At 38.5% G+C, this 17,534-nt stretch overlaps 1 long non-coding RNA gene across 2 annotated transcripts in view; it reads left to right on the top strand.

Moving 5' to 3' along the window:
* The first annotated feature begins 3,372 nt into the window (after positions 1 to 3,372).
* The window catches only part of LOC113439311 (uncharacterized), a 129,922-nt gene continuing 115,760 nt past the window's right edge, over positions 3,373 to 17,534 (top strand). For both annotated transcript variants that reach the window (XR_015744471.1, XR_015744474.1), the window contains exons 1-2: positions 3,373 to 3,549; positions 7,062 to 7,205. This is a non-coding gene — a long non-coding RNA (uncharacterized LOC113439311). The remainder of the gene's footprint in view (positions 3,550 to 7,061; positions 7,206 to 17,534) is intronic.

The following is a 17,534-nucleotide window of genomic DNA, read 5'->3' as shown; positions in this document are numbered from 1 at the left end:
TTTCTGCTTCTTTCTTCTGCTTTTGGCTGCACACAAAGAAAGCAGCAAAAGTATTTCTTTCTCCCCTCCAAACTCTGCCAGAAATGAGTCTTTGGGACCCTACAAGGCATCTTGCTCCAAGAGGCTGCGCCAGCGCAACAAGTCTCACAGAGTCTCATTTCTGGTCGAGTTTGGAGGAGAGAAAGAAAGACTTCTGCTGCTTCTGCTGCTTTCCTTGCATGAAGCCAAAAGCCCCCTGAGAACAGAGCTGGAGAGGGTATCCTGCGATCCCAAATAAAGAATTATCAATCGGTAGGAAAACGGGGTGGGGAATTTTCCTACAGACTTTTGGGGTGATTTTCCCAGGGTTTTTGGTCTGGGGGATTTAAAATTATGAGTTTGGTGGTTCCTGAGGTCCAAAAGGTTGGCAACCCCTGACCTAGAGGCTTCAAGGCCAAGAACACCAGACAATGATGCCCTTATACCTGTTCTGTCAAAGCTGCAATTGCCTACATTTACATGGGATTTTAGAAATTCTGGCTGATGCAGAAGCCTCTGAGAGAAGAGCTCATGAATGCATATGGCATTTTCAGTATTTAAAAAGTGAGCAGTGGATGTTCCCATGTTTATTTTGTACATTTTAAAAAGTAAGTACAACCTACCTGCCCCTTCTCCCAATCCACCAGCTCCAAAATCCATATGGAAATCTTCTATTCTCTTTGAAAGAAACAGAGGGGGGAAAGCCTTTTACACAGATATGAATTTTGCAAAAGTAGAAGGTAAGAATTGATATAATATTGACATAAACTTCCATTTTCCATTGAGAACTCTGCTGAATATACTACAAACTCCATTTCGCCAATCTCTTCACTATTGCCTAAAGCATGTTTCTCAACCTTGGGAATTTTAAGATGTGTGGACTTCAGTTCCCAGAATTCCCTAGCCAGCCATGCTGGATGGGGAATTGTGGGAGTTGAAATCCATTTATCTTAAAGTTGTCAAAGTAGAGACACTTTGGAATAAGAAACTCTGCTCTGCCTTCTGGGACACAGATTCCAAATGTAAGGTACAAACCCAGGACAGGTCTTAAAATCAGCAGTGCAGTGTCATGAAAAAGCAGTTAAATAAAGTCAAGCTGATACCTAGGAGAAATGTGCTGCAGAACAGCCCTTGAAAAGGCAATGACAACTACTTGCCACAAACAGCTCCTAGTTAAAACACTCTAATGTATCATCTGTGATCTAGTGCCTGGGCCAGACTGTTTCCATCTCAAAGGAAGGCTTAGGTTATAGATCTGTCCTTGCTTAAAGACAGTTGTGTAACGTAAAACAGCCATGCATCAGCAAAAAAAAGAGAGAGAGAGAGAGAGAGAGAGAGAGAGAGAGAGACTCTAACGCAGACATAAATCAAAGGTGTAAGTAAAAGATATCTTCATTACTTTAGGAGTAGGTGGTAGGAGGACTAGCAGCATCTTCTTCTATTCCATTTTTATCTTTTGATATATGCTAGGGCTATGCAGGTTCTAAAAGGGATTTGGAAGAGGCCTCAAAGGAGCAGAGTACCTTGTGCTGTTTCTTAAAGCAGCACCTCTCATTTCAGGTTGTTGTGAGAAACTGAAGGAAAGATGTGACGGTTTCCCCAGAAGATCAAAAAATAAAAGTGTGTGTGTGGGGGGGGGCGGGATAGGTAGGTATATGTGGGAGGTCTGCTATGTTCACCCACAGTCCAAAGCACTTCTTATGCTTCTTTTCAGTAGTATGCAAAGCTCTGGTGCATACTAACAGTGCCAATCGGTGTTCCACACAAGATAAACAAGCTAGTGTGTACAGCACAAAAATAAAAGCACACAAATCTGGAATCAGAAATAGCAACATCCAGGGGAGGGCTTCAAAAATTTTAGCAAAGGGTTCTCTGCCCATTTGCTGGGTTGGGCATGGCCAGGGTGGGCGTCACCTAGTCGGCCTCCTGCACCACAGGGGGGGTGGGTTTCCTCCCTGGCCTCTGGAGGTTTTCCTCGAGCCTCTGGGAAGGCAAGAACAGCCTCCATGGGCTCCAGAGGATCTCTGGAAGCCAGAAACGAGCCCATTTCCAGCCTTCCTGAACTTTTGGGAGGCCTGTTTTTCACCCTCTCCAAGCCTGCGTGCACACCCTGCACTTTCCTGCATCCAAAACGAGCTGTGTAGGGACTCCTGGGAGGGGTGGGGCGGGTGGGTGGAGCCAGCCAGGAGTGGGATTTGGGGGTTCTCCAGACTGCACAGAATCTTAACTAGGGGCTCTCCCGAACCTTTCTGAAACCCCAGCAGCCCACCCCTGGCAATACCCAGAAACCACTCAGAGAATATTTCAGTTGACTCTAGCTTCTGTCATTAAGAAAATGTTCCCTGAACACAAAGGAAACTTTAAAAGAAGATTGTGCAAATTGCAAACTCACAGTTTATGGATAAATTTGCATTAATTGTTTGTACATTTTGGAATGCTTAGAAACTAGGCATTTTTGACATGCTGATCAAAATAAAATAAAATAAAATAAATAAAATAATAAAATAAAATAAAATAAAATAATAATGCATCAACTTAAGCCCCTTAGTACCATCAGAAATCTTGCTGTTCAGAGTAATTCACTTCTTTAATCATTATTTGGCCGACTGAATGGGATGAGCAGACAGTATGGTAAACCGCACCAAACTTGATTGCAGGAAATACGACTTCAGCAACAGAGTGGTCAATGTCTGGAATACTCTACCTGGCTCTGTGGTTTCTTCCCCCAAACCCCAAAACTTTAACCTTAGACTGTCTACTATTGACCTCACCCCTTTCCTAAGAGGTCTGTAGGGGGTGTGCATTTGAGCACCAACGTGCCTATCATCCCTGTCCTATTGTTTCTCTTTATTTTTCTTATATGTATCCATTTCATGTATTCATAACTATGTTTATACTTATACCTGTTATCTTATAGTCGCTTGACAAAATAAATAAATAAATAAATAAATAAATAAGGAGCTTGACCAAATAAAATAAATAAATAAATAAATAAAGTAGCCCAGACACTATCAGGATATCATATCTTCAGATTCCATACCACTTGCACTGTTGAATGCTGTACTTTATGTTAACCCTTATGCTTCAGAGGGCTGAGCTGCAGTCAGAAATGTCCCTTCTTTAAGCCAAAAAAGTTTGGCTTCCTTTGTGTCACTACTATTAGGAGAGACTTTTATGACTTCTTAGACACATGGCCCCTTTTAGCTTGCCAGCAAGGGTCAGGTCTAGGAACTTTTAAGTCTTCCTTCTTTTTTCAAGCTTCTTGTAAACAACAAAGCTTGAAGGCTATTGCAGTTCACAGGTCAATCAAACAGCACACAAGATAAAGAGCCTCCCGGGTGTCCAAAGTCCCCTGACATGGCTAACACAATAGCCAGCTGACCAAACAGCTACATATTACCCCAGGATAGAAAAAGTGACAGAAGCAGGCAGCTTAAGTCTGCCTGTTGTTTCAACTTTGATCTGACCGTACTCATTGCCTGGCCATGAGCTGGATAGAGGCACAATCTGAGGATAGTTCCCCAAATCATGGTAGGCCATGGTTTTTGTATGCAGAATATCAACATTCTCTATTCTCTTAATTATTCCTTTGTTGCAGATGTGCAGAACAGTATTAGACTTGACAATACATCAAGTTTTTTTTTAAAGAAATCAGATCTGAAAACACAGGAATTGCTTTTAATTGAATGATTCATAACTATTAGCTGCTAAAATAGTTTTATAGCTGCTAATGCAGTTCTGGGCTGCATCACCATAGGAATAGCATCAAGATCATAAGAAGTAATAGTACCATATTGTACTCGTAAGGCCACACTTGGAATACTGTGTCCAGTTCTCGTTGCCTTGATAGAAAAAAAGATTCTGAAGCCCTAGAAAGAGTGCAGAGAAGACGATAAGGGATCTGTGGGATAAACCATGCGATGACCAGTTAAGGGAACTAGGTATGTCTAGCTTAACAAAGAGAAAGAAGAGATGATAGCTGCCTTGAGGGGCTGTCACAGATAAGAGGGAGTCGACTTATTCTCCAAAGCACTTGAGAATAGGACAAGAAGCAATGGGTGGAAGCTCATTAAAGAGAGATCCAACTTGGAACTAAGGAGAAATCTCCTGATGGTGAGAACAGTTAATCAGTGGAACCGCTTGCCTAGGAGAGTTATGGGTGCTCCATTGCATTATCAAGTTCTAAAGAAAAGATTGGATAGCCATTTGTCCAGGATGGTGTAAGTTCTCATACCTTGGCCAGAGGGTTGGATTACAAGACCTCCAAGATCTATGATCCTACTGATCAGCTTCTTTTAAGACATTTATGAATTGAATAATATCAAATTATTAAAAAAAAAGATTAGGTTAGAAATAACTCACCAATTTTGCAACATCCAGAGAGAGGTAATAAAACATGGAAAAACCAACCAACAAAACAAGTAATCATGTAATAGGGTTCATAAAACTTTATAGACGGTGGTGGGGAATCTTTTGGGTCTAGAATAAAATTTGATTTCGATGTTAAAAACAATCCTCTTGTACCACTTAACTTCTTACAGTCTTTTTTTCATTTGTATTTCACTGTTTTAACAATACAACCCCACCCCACCCCCCAAAAAAAAACCTCAAGTTCTTGAACTCTGAAACAAGTCTGTCCACAATCTGATATTTTTTTTTATTTTGGGCCATTTTCTTACTTTTTAACGTTCAGCCAATCTGCCTTTCCCCCCTCTACTAAATGCAAACAGGGTAGAACTCCGAGCTTAGATAGGGCATGATTAACAGCATGGCTTCCAAAGGCAGTCCAAGGAGGAAACAGATGGAATGCAGCAAAGACAGGAAGAATTATTGTGGACAAAGGTCAGATGGATCAGAGCTGCATAAGATGATATCTGAAACCTGACACGTTCCAGGAATTTTTGGCACATTAATGTCACCTTAAAAGAGCATTTATTGCATATCCCCAAAGCTATGCTGCATGTTAAGGTTCATGAATTCTATGCAAGTACATTTCGGATTTTTTTTAAAAAAAATTAGGAACGGTGGAAAGTGAGGAGGTGGGAAGATTTACTGCTATTTGGTATGCCAACCAAATATCCCCACTGTTTTAGACTCAGGAGTATGCCTGCTCTGCTCCTAGATCTGCCCTCTGAAACAGTTTTTCTCTATCGTGTGTTCAGGTTTTTTTTTGGTTTTGGGGTTTTTTTGGGGGGGCTTTCTCACAAGTCCACACTAAAATGTTCCTTCATGGTCTTCAGATTTCCAGCATTGATTAAACGTATCTTTATACATGTTTTCTATTTTCTCTTTTTTCTCCATTTTCTATTTTCTGATCATTCTCTTCTAAATTACAACACAATGTGAATTTCAATCCTAAATAATAGATTCTTGAATGGTTGCCAGTTATTCTCCGTGTCTCATTTTCTACCAGACAAAACCAGGGAGGGGAATAGGAGTTATTTTGAAAACATCTTTCTTGTGTTTTCTACTTTCATGATAATCTCTTCTTCTCCCTTAAAGGTTCATTGTCCTCATCCCCTTCCTAGAGTCAGATTTACATGCTTTCACGGGATACTCGCTCGGCGTTGGGCTTGTGGTGGGGGGGAGTGGAATCATTACATTGTCACTAAAATCACCTTAAGTCATAACGTGATCTGAAAGATGCAGGGAACTCAACCCTCAATTTGTGATGTTTTCCTTCGGGTTCTTAAACCTTTTCTGCTTTAGCCCCGAATATTTTTTTTGCTAGAGCAGATAAAAAGCAATAGTTGGTGAATTTATTCACACTGGCCATATTTCATAGGTCTGAGCAGATCTGAAAAGTTGCTTTGCCTGATTAATGGCCATGACTCAGTGGTGGGATTCAAAAATTTTTACTACGTGAACGTGGCTTGGTGCGAGTGGCTTGGTGGGCATGGCAGGGGAAGGATACCACAAAATCCCATTCCCTCCCCACTCCACTAACCTGCTTTCCAGCTCCGTTCTCCTGTGCAGGCCAACAAAAGAAGACCCAGCTGATCAGCTGGGACTTGGGAGGCAGAGAATAGATGGGGGTAGGGCCAGTCAGAGGTGGTATTGGCCAGTTCTCTGAACTACTTAAAATTTCCACTACTGATTCTCCAGAATTGGTCAGAACCTGCTAAATACCACCTCTGCCATCACTCAATTAACACAGCTTCTCTGCATGTGCTATATAATAGGCTAACTTCTTCCCTACTTTTCTTGAATCTGGACATGTTTTGTTGGGCTTTTGTGACCCAGAATACATCTGGATATAGGCAACACTTGGAGCCTTTTTTTGTGAATCTGCTATGGACTTATGTGGGTGCATCCCATTATGGAACCCAGAAAGTAAGTAGGTAAGCTTGTTCCTTTTTGCTTGTTCTCTTCATATCTCATAAGGATATTCTTGGATACTCAGCTGATACTTTGCATTTTCTCTAAGCAAATAGGCACATTTTCAAACAAAGCCCTCAGCTGAAACCACCCACATTTTTTTCTTTTGGGGTTACAGAAACTTACAATATTCTATAGATGCTGCTAGAGGCTCATGCTTCATTTAGCAGTATGCCAGTTTTTGATTTACTTTCTTAAAAAACATATGAAGTAATGCTTCTAAAAAGTCAGGTAGGAGCAGGCAGTCTGGTAGGCACCAGAAAGTTCCTCATAGACATCAGGTTATCTAATAATTTTAATATAGTATTACTGTGGATTTGAATTAAAGTTACTATGGTTTCTGGTAAGAACATTATAGTTACCGCATACTGTTAATTGCAGCAAGGTATGAAAATGCTTTTCCACATCTGTTTATTAGAAATGAAATAACCAGCAATTAGCTCAATATGTAAAATATTTTACTGCTCACATGGAAGCCTTTGCAAGAGCAAATTGCATGGAAATTCTTTAAAGGGAAGTGGTAAGTAAAATGGCGTCTACGGTCTTATTTATTTTATTTACGGTCTTATTTATTTTATTTATTATTTAATTTATTTCTGAGATCCTGTTCCTTCTGTGAAGTTTAAACATAACTAACTCTTCATATGGTGTCACTGTATTTTCAGCTTGGTGAAATCCAGGTTTCTTTGAACTACAGGGAAATTGACGTGAAAGTTGTGTGAGAGCATCATTGGAGCTGGCTTGGGACCCATTCCAAGTAGATTGCGCCTGAAGGAGTCACAGAGTTTATAGTCATTCTTGGCAGCAAGGTAGGCATCAACTCCTGGCATCTTTGGACAGCTGCCCAACTGAGGCACTGATGGCACTTCAGGCAAGAGCAGAATCTTGCTGTCTTTTTAATTTCCTACCTTGCCCTTGTATCGCACCAGTCTTTCTCACAATGAGACATCCAGAAGGGACTAACACTGTCTGATACATAGATCACTGCTAACCATGTGCAATAGTTTGACCAGGCTCTCTCTATTAGATCTGGCATTGGCAGAGAAGCTTAGACTGGAGATCAGACTGATGCATATAAGTTTACCTGGAGATCAGACTGATGCATATAAGTTTACCTGGAGATCAGACTGATGTGCGTGAATTAATATTTATATACATTTCCTTACATATAAGCAACATTTAGATTGCTACAATATATTCTTATTATTTCTGGCCCTGGCTTTTGAGACAGAGGGAAAGGGTTCCCAATTCTTCCAGGAGATACAGCTGAAAAAGGGAACTCCATAATGATTTGCTTATTCATGTCAGAAGCATCACAATTAAAATAAGACATAATATCTATCTGTCTATATACCACTCATGCATCATCACAAAATCTCCAGAACTGTAAAGCCTACAAACTTGAAATTTGGCACATACGTTCCTCTTGGCTTCTAGGAGCTCACTGAAAAAGGATTTTTCGAAATGACCATCAGAGCATTAGTATTTTATATATTATTATTAGCACGGTCTGATGCTAAGGAATTGTACTTCCCCACCCCACCTAAAAAGAAATCTGTTACAAATGAAAAACACAAGCAGAGGAGAGGAGTTTCAGTTTCAGTTTCACAGCACCAAGCAGCTTTAGTACAGAACAGCTAAGCTAAGCCACACCCAGGCTCCTTGCTGTCTCTTTCTTGCTCACGCAGCAAATATTGTTTCAGTTTCCAGAAGAATACCGATGGAGGTGGGTAGGCAGAGGCAGAATTTTTTCCCCTTATTTTCCTCCCCAAAAACTCAGCCTGGCCACATAGTTTTGAAGCGAAGCATGAGTATCGAGCTAGTATGACATAAAATTTAAAATATAAAATACAAGATTAAAAGGTGTACATGTTAAATAATCCAGAAGCATCCAAAGAGTAAGGAGATGCTCATTTCTATGATAGTAGCTACCTCATCTCTTCTCAGGCTGCTCATAAATTCATTCTCTGGGTCTGAGCCTTTTAAAAATGAAGTTCTCAGCTTCATGCTCTGCGATCATCATTGTTGTCAACAATAACATATGATCTGAGAACATCTAATCCATTGGATCCTTGAAGACTGTCCACAAAATTTAGTTTGATCTCAATGTGTATTATTTCATAGTCCAGGTTTTCACTGTGAGCCCTTGCCCGAAGATACGCCATTTGTAGAGGATGTGGGTTCTCAATTTCTGAGGTTTTTAAGAATAGATGGCACAACTAACTCCCTTCCAATTCTCTTATTCTGTTAACCATCCCTCAAGGATAGTTTATTGATTTCCACGCACATTGCAGAAAGTTGCTGCAGATGATCTTTGTAGTCCCTTCTACCTTCAGCAACACAAAAGGCCATAATGGGTGGGAATTCTACAAGTTCAACATCAATGTATCTGGAAAGCACCCAAGTTGGAAAGAATGTCTTAGTCAATGGGTGTATATTTGGCTTCTGTTATAAATCTTATTATATTGTCATGTACTATAGGAAACTATGCTTATTCTCAGAATTTATAGGTGTTGTTATTTTTTCTTTTGGGTGCTTTATGTTGGATCTTTGGCTCAATTATTCTTTTTTTTTTTTTTTACAGAATTTAGGAAAACTAGCTTGATCAACTCCTTACTAACCAAGGCTTCCAGACATTTGATTTATCACTGATCAGTTATAACCTGCTTGGAAATACTTGAATCTTTCTCAGAGATTCCATCTAATAATTTGCTTTTAAATTTCTTCCAACAATTTTGTTATGAGGTATTTCAGTAAGCATGTTTATGAAGGTCACAACACTGTTTTCCACAGTGAGTAAATTTGAGCTGGGGAGCAAATGACAAAAAAAATGTGTAATACAAATGTTGTGGCTTATGATTTTCATCAGACAAAAAAGAAACAACCATGCTGCTCACATTATGAAATCATAGTGGCTGTCTATAATTTTGGAATTATTTTGGCATGTTGCAGAGGCTGGTGTTTTTCAAACAAAAACACTGAATGTATAATAAAGAAGAAAACTCTGTTTATTCTCAATTTGCAAATTGCTGGCCTGCGGGATTTACTACGTTAGGCCCATAAACATAGCCACTTTTCAGATACAATACTAATTAGCAAAATATAATTGATCGGAAGACCCCCATCTTCTTTAGTGAAAAAGGCCTCAAGGTTATAGTCCTCTAATGAATTCTTCATTAACTATCTTAGGGCATTAATAAAATAGTGTCACCCTCTTAATCTGGCCCACAGGCTCCATAAGGAATCTCATTTTCACGTGATAGAATGGCTGAGGCTTGATTGCTACAGGAGGAATTTCCATTCAATTTCCAATGAATTCAGCATGTCTGAATAATAGACACTTTGTGCTTTTTCTGAACTTGCATTATAAAAGTAAGTTAAAAGTTGTTATTCATTTTGGATTTTTAGTCAATATCGCTCAGGATAGCCAGAGACTGAAGTCATTTGTGAATCAGTACAAGTAATTGACTTACAACAATTCATTTAGTGACTGTTTGAAATTACAGTGACACTGAAAAAAGTTACTTATGATAAAATTTTCACACTTGTGACTGTTGCAATGTCCCCATGGCAATGGTGGGATTCAAATTTTTTTACTATAATTTCTGTGGGTGTGGTTTGGTGGGCATGTCAGGGGAAGAATACTTATCTCCATTCCCTCCTCACTCCAGGGGAAGGATACTGCAAAATCCCCATTCCCTCCCCACCCCACTAACCTGCTTTCCAGCTCTGTTCTCCTGTGCAGGGCAACAAAAGAAGACCCAGCCAATCAGCTGGGACTCGGGAGGCAGAGAGTAGATGGGGGTGGGGCCAGTCAGAGGTGATATTTGCCGGTTCTGCAAACTACTCAAAATTTCCCCTACCAGTTCTCCAGAACTGGTGAGAACCTGCTGAATACCACCTTTGCCCCATGGTCACATGATTTATATTTGGATGCTTGACAATTCTCACATTTATGACAATTGCAGTGTCCTGGGGTCATGTGATCAACTTTTGCAGCCTTCTGACAAGCAAAGTCAATGGAGAGACCAGATTCATTTAACAAATGTGGCAAGAAAAAACGTAAAATGGGGCAAAACTCACATAACATATGTCTCACTTGGCAACTTAAATTTTGGAATCAATTGTGGTCGTAAGTCGAGGACTGTACTGCCCCATAAAGATAGAATCAGTCAGAATTAGAATTGCTTAATTTGGGTTAAAACATGCTTATTTCCTGCTCTAGTCAGTATGAGAAGCTGCTGCACCTCCCATTTTGAAATATATTGTTCAAATTCAGATGCCATAAAGTTGAAACTTCTTTATCCATCTTGATGTATTGAGAAGCATTATTTTATGTAGTGCAACTTTAATTTAATTTTTTTTTAGGTGAGGATGTTAGATTATGGTTTTATATGCTCTGAGGAAAGCAGCATTGAAATTAATTGGGCTGGATTCCAAGTAAATAGGTTTGGAAATGAATTGCTAGTTTTAATCAGTGGCGTGTGTCAATTTTAAATGTGGAAACACTGTTTGCATTAACCTGATCACTTCATACTTCACTGTGTTCTATTTACATTCTATTTCCTTGTTTCTTTTCTTTATTTCTAATGAAATGAAAAGATTATGGATCCTCTGTGTTTGGCAATATACTCCTTTTGTCTTTGTTCATATTTACTGAACAAACAAGATGTAAATCAGCAATAAAAACAATTTCAATGGAATGAAATAATAGCTCACAATAATCAGGTTCTTTTTTTGGTTCATGATAAGTATGCTTCAGGTATTGTGGCAATTCTGCCCAGATAAAGTTCTCATTATAAGCAAATGCTATAAATCACTCATAGTTACTTAAATAAAAAGCCACCATTTTCTCTGGAATAGTCTTGGTTTTAATTTATTGAACTATATAAGGCAGATTCACTTTCAAACCCCTGGAAGTTTCTCCTCTTGTTCAGAAATGGCACCAACATCTTGTTTCTATATCACTTGCAACATCTGTAGCTCTTGATGGGCATAATCCATGGATCCATGGATCCTCATTTGTACTCAATGTCAATGGTTTTCCAAGACTTCAGATTGGATATTTTCTGAGATGTACTTGATCTGTTGTACAGCCATTTTGTATATGGCAGTTCAGGGTTTGTTCACCAGATTCAAATATGTAGCCAAATGAAAAACAAAACTTGTTGCATTCAGAACGTCAACCTCTGAAACTGAATTGTCTCAGTGTTTTACTGAAAAGTATCAAGCCAAACAACCAAACATATATATTACGAACAGAACAGGAATAGGACAGAACAGGAATAGGATAGGATAGGACAGGACAGGAATAGAATAGAATAGAATAGAATAGAATAGAATAGAATAGAATAGAATAGAATAGAATAGAATAGAATAGAACAATAACTTTGTCACTTCGAATGTACACTATAATTGGCATACGTTGAAATGAAATTCAGCTCTCAAAAGGTCACCACCTCCAATATACACTATATGAACACAACAAAATAAATAAATAAATACAAAATTATGTATATGCCCACAAATATTATATGACACAGAGAAACAACACAGTCTAGTTTGGATGTATACACACACATAGTGAGAAAAATGAATCTTGTGAATTTACCAGATGGATGAGATAGGGAACAAAGAGCTAAATTTTACTGAAGGTAGAAACCCAATGGTGCAAACCTGGCCAGTTATCCTAGAGCGAAATAAGATAGAAGACATCGGTGCAAAACACAACCATTTAAGACATTGTTAGGAAAAGGAAAAGCCCTGATAAGACCATATTTAATTTGTATTCTTAGTTACTATGGCAGCCAGGTTGCCATCAGATGTTATCTACAAATAAGGGTGAAGGGCTGATATTATGGCTGAGTCTGGCTTCATGAAGTCTTGATTGAATGATTGCCCTATGGGGAAAACAAATGGATTACACTCCTGTCAATGTGCATGACCAGACGATTAGGCTTTATTTCCAAAAGGTCCAAGGGAAACAATGTGTCCTTTGACCCTACGAAATTGCCTTTCAGATCAGCAGTGGTGGCAATTACAGATGTCATCTCGCCCTCTTCCCTTCCTTCTCTCCTGAAGTCAGATTGCAGCCCAGATACCAGTTTTCATCTGGCTTCTCTTTTCATCATGTTTGATTATACATAATTATGTTTTATTTGACTTTATTATTTAAATTGTTTGTAATTATTTGACTTCATTATGAAATCATATGCCTTTGCTTTGTAATAGGCAGAACTACCTTGAAATAAATGACAGGTTGCATTATGCAAAACCACCACCTGATTAATGTCAATAACAAAAATAGCAATAACATCCATTTCACGAGTAACACATTTGATTAATAATTCTAATAAAGCAGATATTCTTTTTATAAAACTCCTCAATTTTGAGTACAATCCCACACCTGCTTATTTAGAAGGAGGTTCTATTAAACTCACTGAACCATAATTTTACAAATATCTACTTCCTTTCTGAGCTCATTTCCCCAAACTGGAAGATTTAAAAATGAGGAAGAAAGAGGTTTTTTTTCAAGTACATCAACTGAATTTGTTCACAAGTCCAATTTCAAAGATGATTAAATGATAAAAGTGAAGTGAAAATATCCTTTATGCCGCCATAAACATAGATGTGAGTTTTATTAGCCACTCATAGTTTCGCAACAATAATGTTGTCTGAATGCAGGATACAGGCTTCTTCTGCCTATTCAAATCACAGAATATAATCATTATTAGTAGATTAGTTTAGGATTAAATAGACAAGCCAGAAGTAGCAGCATTTGGTAGAGCTATGTGTAATATCTGCCAAACAAGCTGTAAATTTCTAACTGCTCATGGAAACAGCAGAAGATTCATTTTATGTTTAAAATTATACCATAGGTTCCTACACCTGCATTCTGTATAACAACCTAACTGTAGAAAAGTTAAGTACTAAACTTCCATCAAATGCTTTGCACAGACCAATCAGATAATATTCATAGGCTGTCTGTGATAGAAATGGGGTACTTCAGAGGGGGTTTGAAAAGAGATTCCCTCTGAAAGAGATTCATTGCCCTCTCTTCTACATTTAAGACTCCAAAGTGTATCCACTGCACAAATCGCACTACTACTGGTGAATAGCAATAGCAATAGCTTTTAGACTTATACACTGCTTCACAGTGCTTTATGGCCTCTCTAAGTGGTTTACAGAGTCAGCATATTGCCCCCAACAACCTGGATCTTCATTTTACCGACCTTGGAAGGATGGAAGGCTGAGTCAACCTTGAGCCTAGTGAGATTCTGCAGACAGCTGGCAGTCAGCAGAAGTAGCCTGCACTACTATATTCTAACCACTGCACCCTGTTCCAAAATATATGTTTAGCAAGAGGTGCCAAATGTTAATTGTTCCTCTCCCTCACAGTTCCCAAATGAGTTGAGTTTTTTTTTAAAAAAAATTATTTATTTATTAAAGAAAATATATGACCACCTAACTTTGTCATGGTGACTCTGGGTGGCTGGCAGTAATAAAACCCCAAATATTAAACCCAATAGATCCCTATTCCGCTGGTGACAACATTCAAACAAACTACAGTACTTGATGGGCTCCATATCAACATGGGCTCCCCAGACTTAATGTATTGGCGAAACGATATCTTCAGGATCTTTGGAAGACTCACAAGATGAGGGTCAGTCTTATATCTATGGAGATGATGGTCCACAGGGAAGGAGCCACTACAGAAAAGGCCCTTCCTGGTCCCACTACATGAACCTCCTTGATGGAAGAGACCTGTAAGATACCTTGCCTCCCCAATCTTGTCGGTCAGGTAGATGTAATTAATTCAAATTAATTATATTAAGTAAAGTAGATCAGGTCGATGTAATTAATTCAAATAAATACATTAATTTGTAATTCAAATAACTTAACCCCAAACCATGAAGGGCTTTTAAAATAATACTGTTTGTTACTGCTCCTTGCGGATGATAGGAGTTATAATCCAGCTCATCTGTAGGGCAACGATTGTGAAAGTCCATACGATAATATAGAAAGTAATTTAAAGGATCCTATAAAAAGGGTTGGGTGGGTTGGGTGGGATTTAGGCTTGGGAATATATGTGTTCAATGTGAAGTTCAAAGTGGAGTTTTCTAGAAGCACCAGAAAACACTTGTGTGCCTTTTCAATTGCTGTGCAGAAGCTTTTTTCCCTCACTCCTGGATAGGCCAGAGGGAGTCAGAAGAGTAAACGAAACAATGCAGCAGTTTCGCATTGCTCTTCAAAGGTAAGGACTGTGCAGTGCAAAAATGTCTGCAGGGGATGATAAAAAAAACAAAACCAAGATGCACATAAAAACAGGCAGTGTTTTGATTTCACTATCACAGTTTCCATCCTGATGTTTTAATCATACCTTGCAGACATCCCTGGTTGTCCACCTTCATGCAAGATACCCTGTAAGAATAGAGGTAATGACTTCTTCTGGAAGCAAACTGCTGGTCCATGAAAATATGAGCCATAATACTTAAAGGTTCCTTGCTTCTTGCATTGATTTGGATGCAACAGATTGACCTGGCTATCCAGGCTGGAAAGTGCATCGTCCCTCTTGTATATCTGCACACACAATTTGTTACAGTTTGCAGCAGAAATTCGGATCCAGAAAAGCACACACAGATGACTGATTCAGCAGGATTCATTAACTTCTTTATATACATAATAATATATCAGTAAATGTACAATACCAATAGTAGACTCTTTCAACATGGTAGTAGATAGAGGCAAAACACAAGCAGCAGCTTCAGAACTCAGAACACAAACACACACACTGAAGTGCCACACCCAAGCTTCTCCTAGTTTCAGTTTCCAATTCACTTCCCATTGGCTGATCTGTTACCATGCCTATTCATTGGCTGACTTTGTTACTAAGCTCTGTTCCAGTTCATGAATATACTCTGGCACAATTCCAGTAAGTAGAATAGAATAACAGAGTTGGAAGGGACCTTGGAGGTCTTCTAGTCCAACTCCCTGCTTAGGCAGGAAATCCTATACCATTTCAGACAAATGGTTACCCAGTCTCTTCTTTAAAACTTCCAGTGTTGGAGCGTTTACAACTTCTTGAGGCAAGTTGTTCTTCTGAGTAATTGTTCTAACTGTCAGGAAATTTCTCCTTAGTTCTAGGTTACTTCTCTCCTTGATTAGTTTCCATCCATTGCTTCTTGTCCTGCCCTCAGGTGCTTTGGAGAATAGCTTGACTCCCTCTTCTTTGTGGCAGCCCCTGAGATATTGGAACACTGCTATCATGCCTCCCCTAGTCCTTCTTTTTGTTAGGCTAGACATACCCAATTCCAGCAACTGTTCTTTATATGTTTTAGCCTCTAGACCCCTATCCATCTGTTCAGGCAAATTTTGTTCCCAACTCTGTTATTTCCACAGACAATATGGTGAAGATGATCCAACTGGCAAGGACCAAGAAACAGAATGGAGGATGAGAACAACAGCTATGTGTACGTTCATAACAAATCATTCTTTAGAATGATTCACCTGTGAGGGAGGGTGAAAAGGGGGAATATACTGTGTAGCAGCTTTGTTTGCTTTAAGAAATGTTAGTCTTTCTGTATGACTCATTTGTTCCATTATTTGGAATGCCTGGGCACTGATTTCGAAGAGGATTATGGATCAGAACACCACTTGGAAATAGGATGTCTCTGCCAGAGCAGATACATATAAAGAGAGATTTTTAAAAAACCAAATATAAAAACATCCTCAAACTCCAGTTTCTTTGGAAATAGACACAAACAAATAAATTTAAGTAATTAATCAAGAGGAAATTATATTTACTACTATATGAAAGAAATGGAAAAACTCAAAAAAATGTTATTTTTTTTCTACTGGTTGATAAAACCTAACAAATACAGGTCTGCAAAAAAATTTCTCATTTAGCAGTAAGCACTGTATCGCAAATACGTTTTAAAAAGATAAATTGAACAATACAAAAAGGACAATGTTGCATTAGAGATTATTGTTATCAGCTGTGTGAACTAGAGTAGGAAGTATTTTTTTTAAATCATGAGCTGCAACTTTTTTTTTCCTAAATATTTTTGGCCCCTGAAGGCTGCAGAAGGCATGGGGGTGATGTTGTGGCACCAGTACCTTGTATAGACATATGTGTTTAATGTTAATGTTTGCTTTTTCGAAAAAGGGAAAAAAGTTTTCATATTAACCTTTATTTCACCAGAAAAAGTCCAAATAATTGCAGGTCAATGGTGTTGTAGGGCAGAGGTCTCCAACCTTGGCCACTTTAAGACTTGTGGACTTCAATTCCTAGAATTCCTCAGCCAGCTTTGCTTTGCTGGCTGAGGAATTCTGGGAGTTGAAATCCACAAGTCTTAAAGTGACCAAGGTTAGAGACCCCTGTTGTAGGGTGTGAGGAGTTAAAATTGACAAGAGAGTTGTCAGAATATTGGGATATCAGACTTTTGTACACGTGTCAATACATATTGAGTGGGAATGCATGGTGATCTTCCAACCATCAACTTGCTGATTTTCATTCTTCCTTGCAGATGCTTTCAGTGGTCAAATTTGGTGGACTTCTACAAAATGATTTTATGGGGTTAGGAAATGCAAGTTCTCCATCCTGTACCTCACAATTTCACTATCACTGTTTCTAGAGTTAGCATTGTCAGCCTATAATGAGGTTTGGTCATAGAAATGTATCCAAGACTTCTAATATTTCATCAATTCCATCAAAATCTTCAAAGAGATATAAGTTAAAAATGAATTTAATGTTTAACTGTAACAGCAACAACTGGATGTTTGAAGTGAGAGGCTAACAACCATCATATGGAGACTGCATGCTCTGACTCTGAAATTTAACCTTAATAGAAGTTAAGTTGTGCAGTGTATAGAGAGTTCTGGGTCCTTCTTTGACCCTTTCTGATTATAAATGTTCTTTTTTTTTTGAAAATTTTATTTGGGTTTTCACAAAAACAAAATACAAATAAACATCTTTTTTGAAAATAGCATGGTCCCAGGTTATCACTTCTTCAAACAGACACCAAACTCAATTTCATGCTCATTTTTATATTCTATTCCATATCTTATTACCGTTTTATATTTTCTACACAGTTTTTCCCCCTCTTTTAATTTTCTCAACTTTATTTTAATTATCTCAT

Source organism: Pseudonaja textilis, chromosome 1 (genome assembly GCF_049901715.1).
Source record: "Pseudonaja textilis isolate UNSWEBS1 chromosome 1, rPseTex1.2, whole genome shotgun sequence".
NCBI classification, from domain to species: Eukaryota; Metazoa; Chordata; class Lepidosauria; order Squamata; family Elapidae; genus Pseudonaja; species Pseudonaja textilis.
The sequence above is the reverse complement of the archived record's forward strand: the minus strand, read 5'-3'. Positions and strand labels throughout refer to the sequence as shown.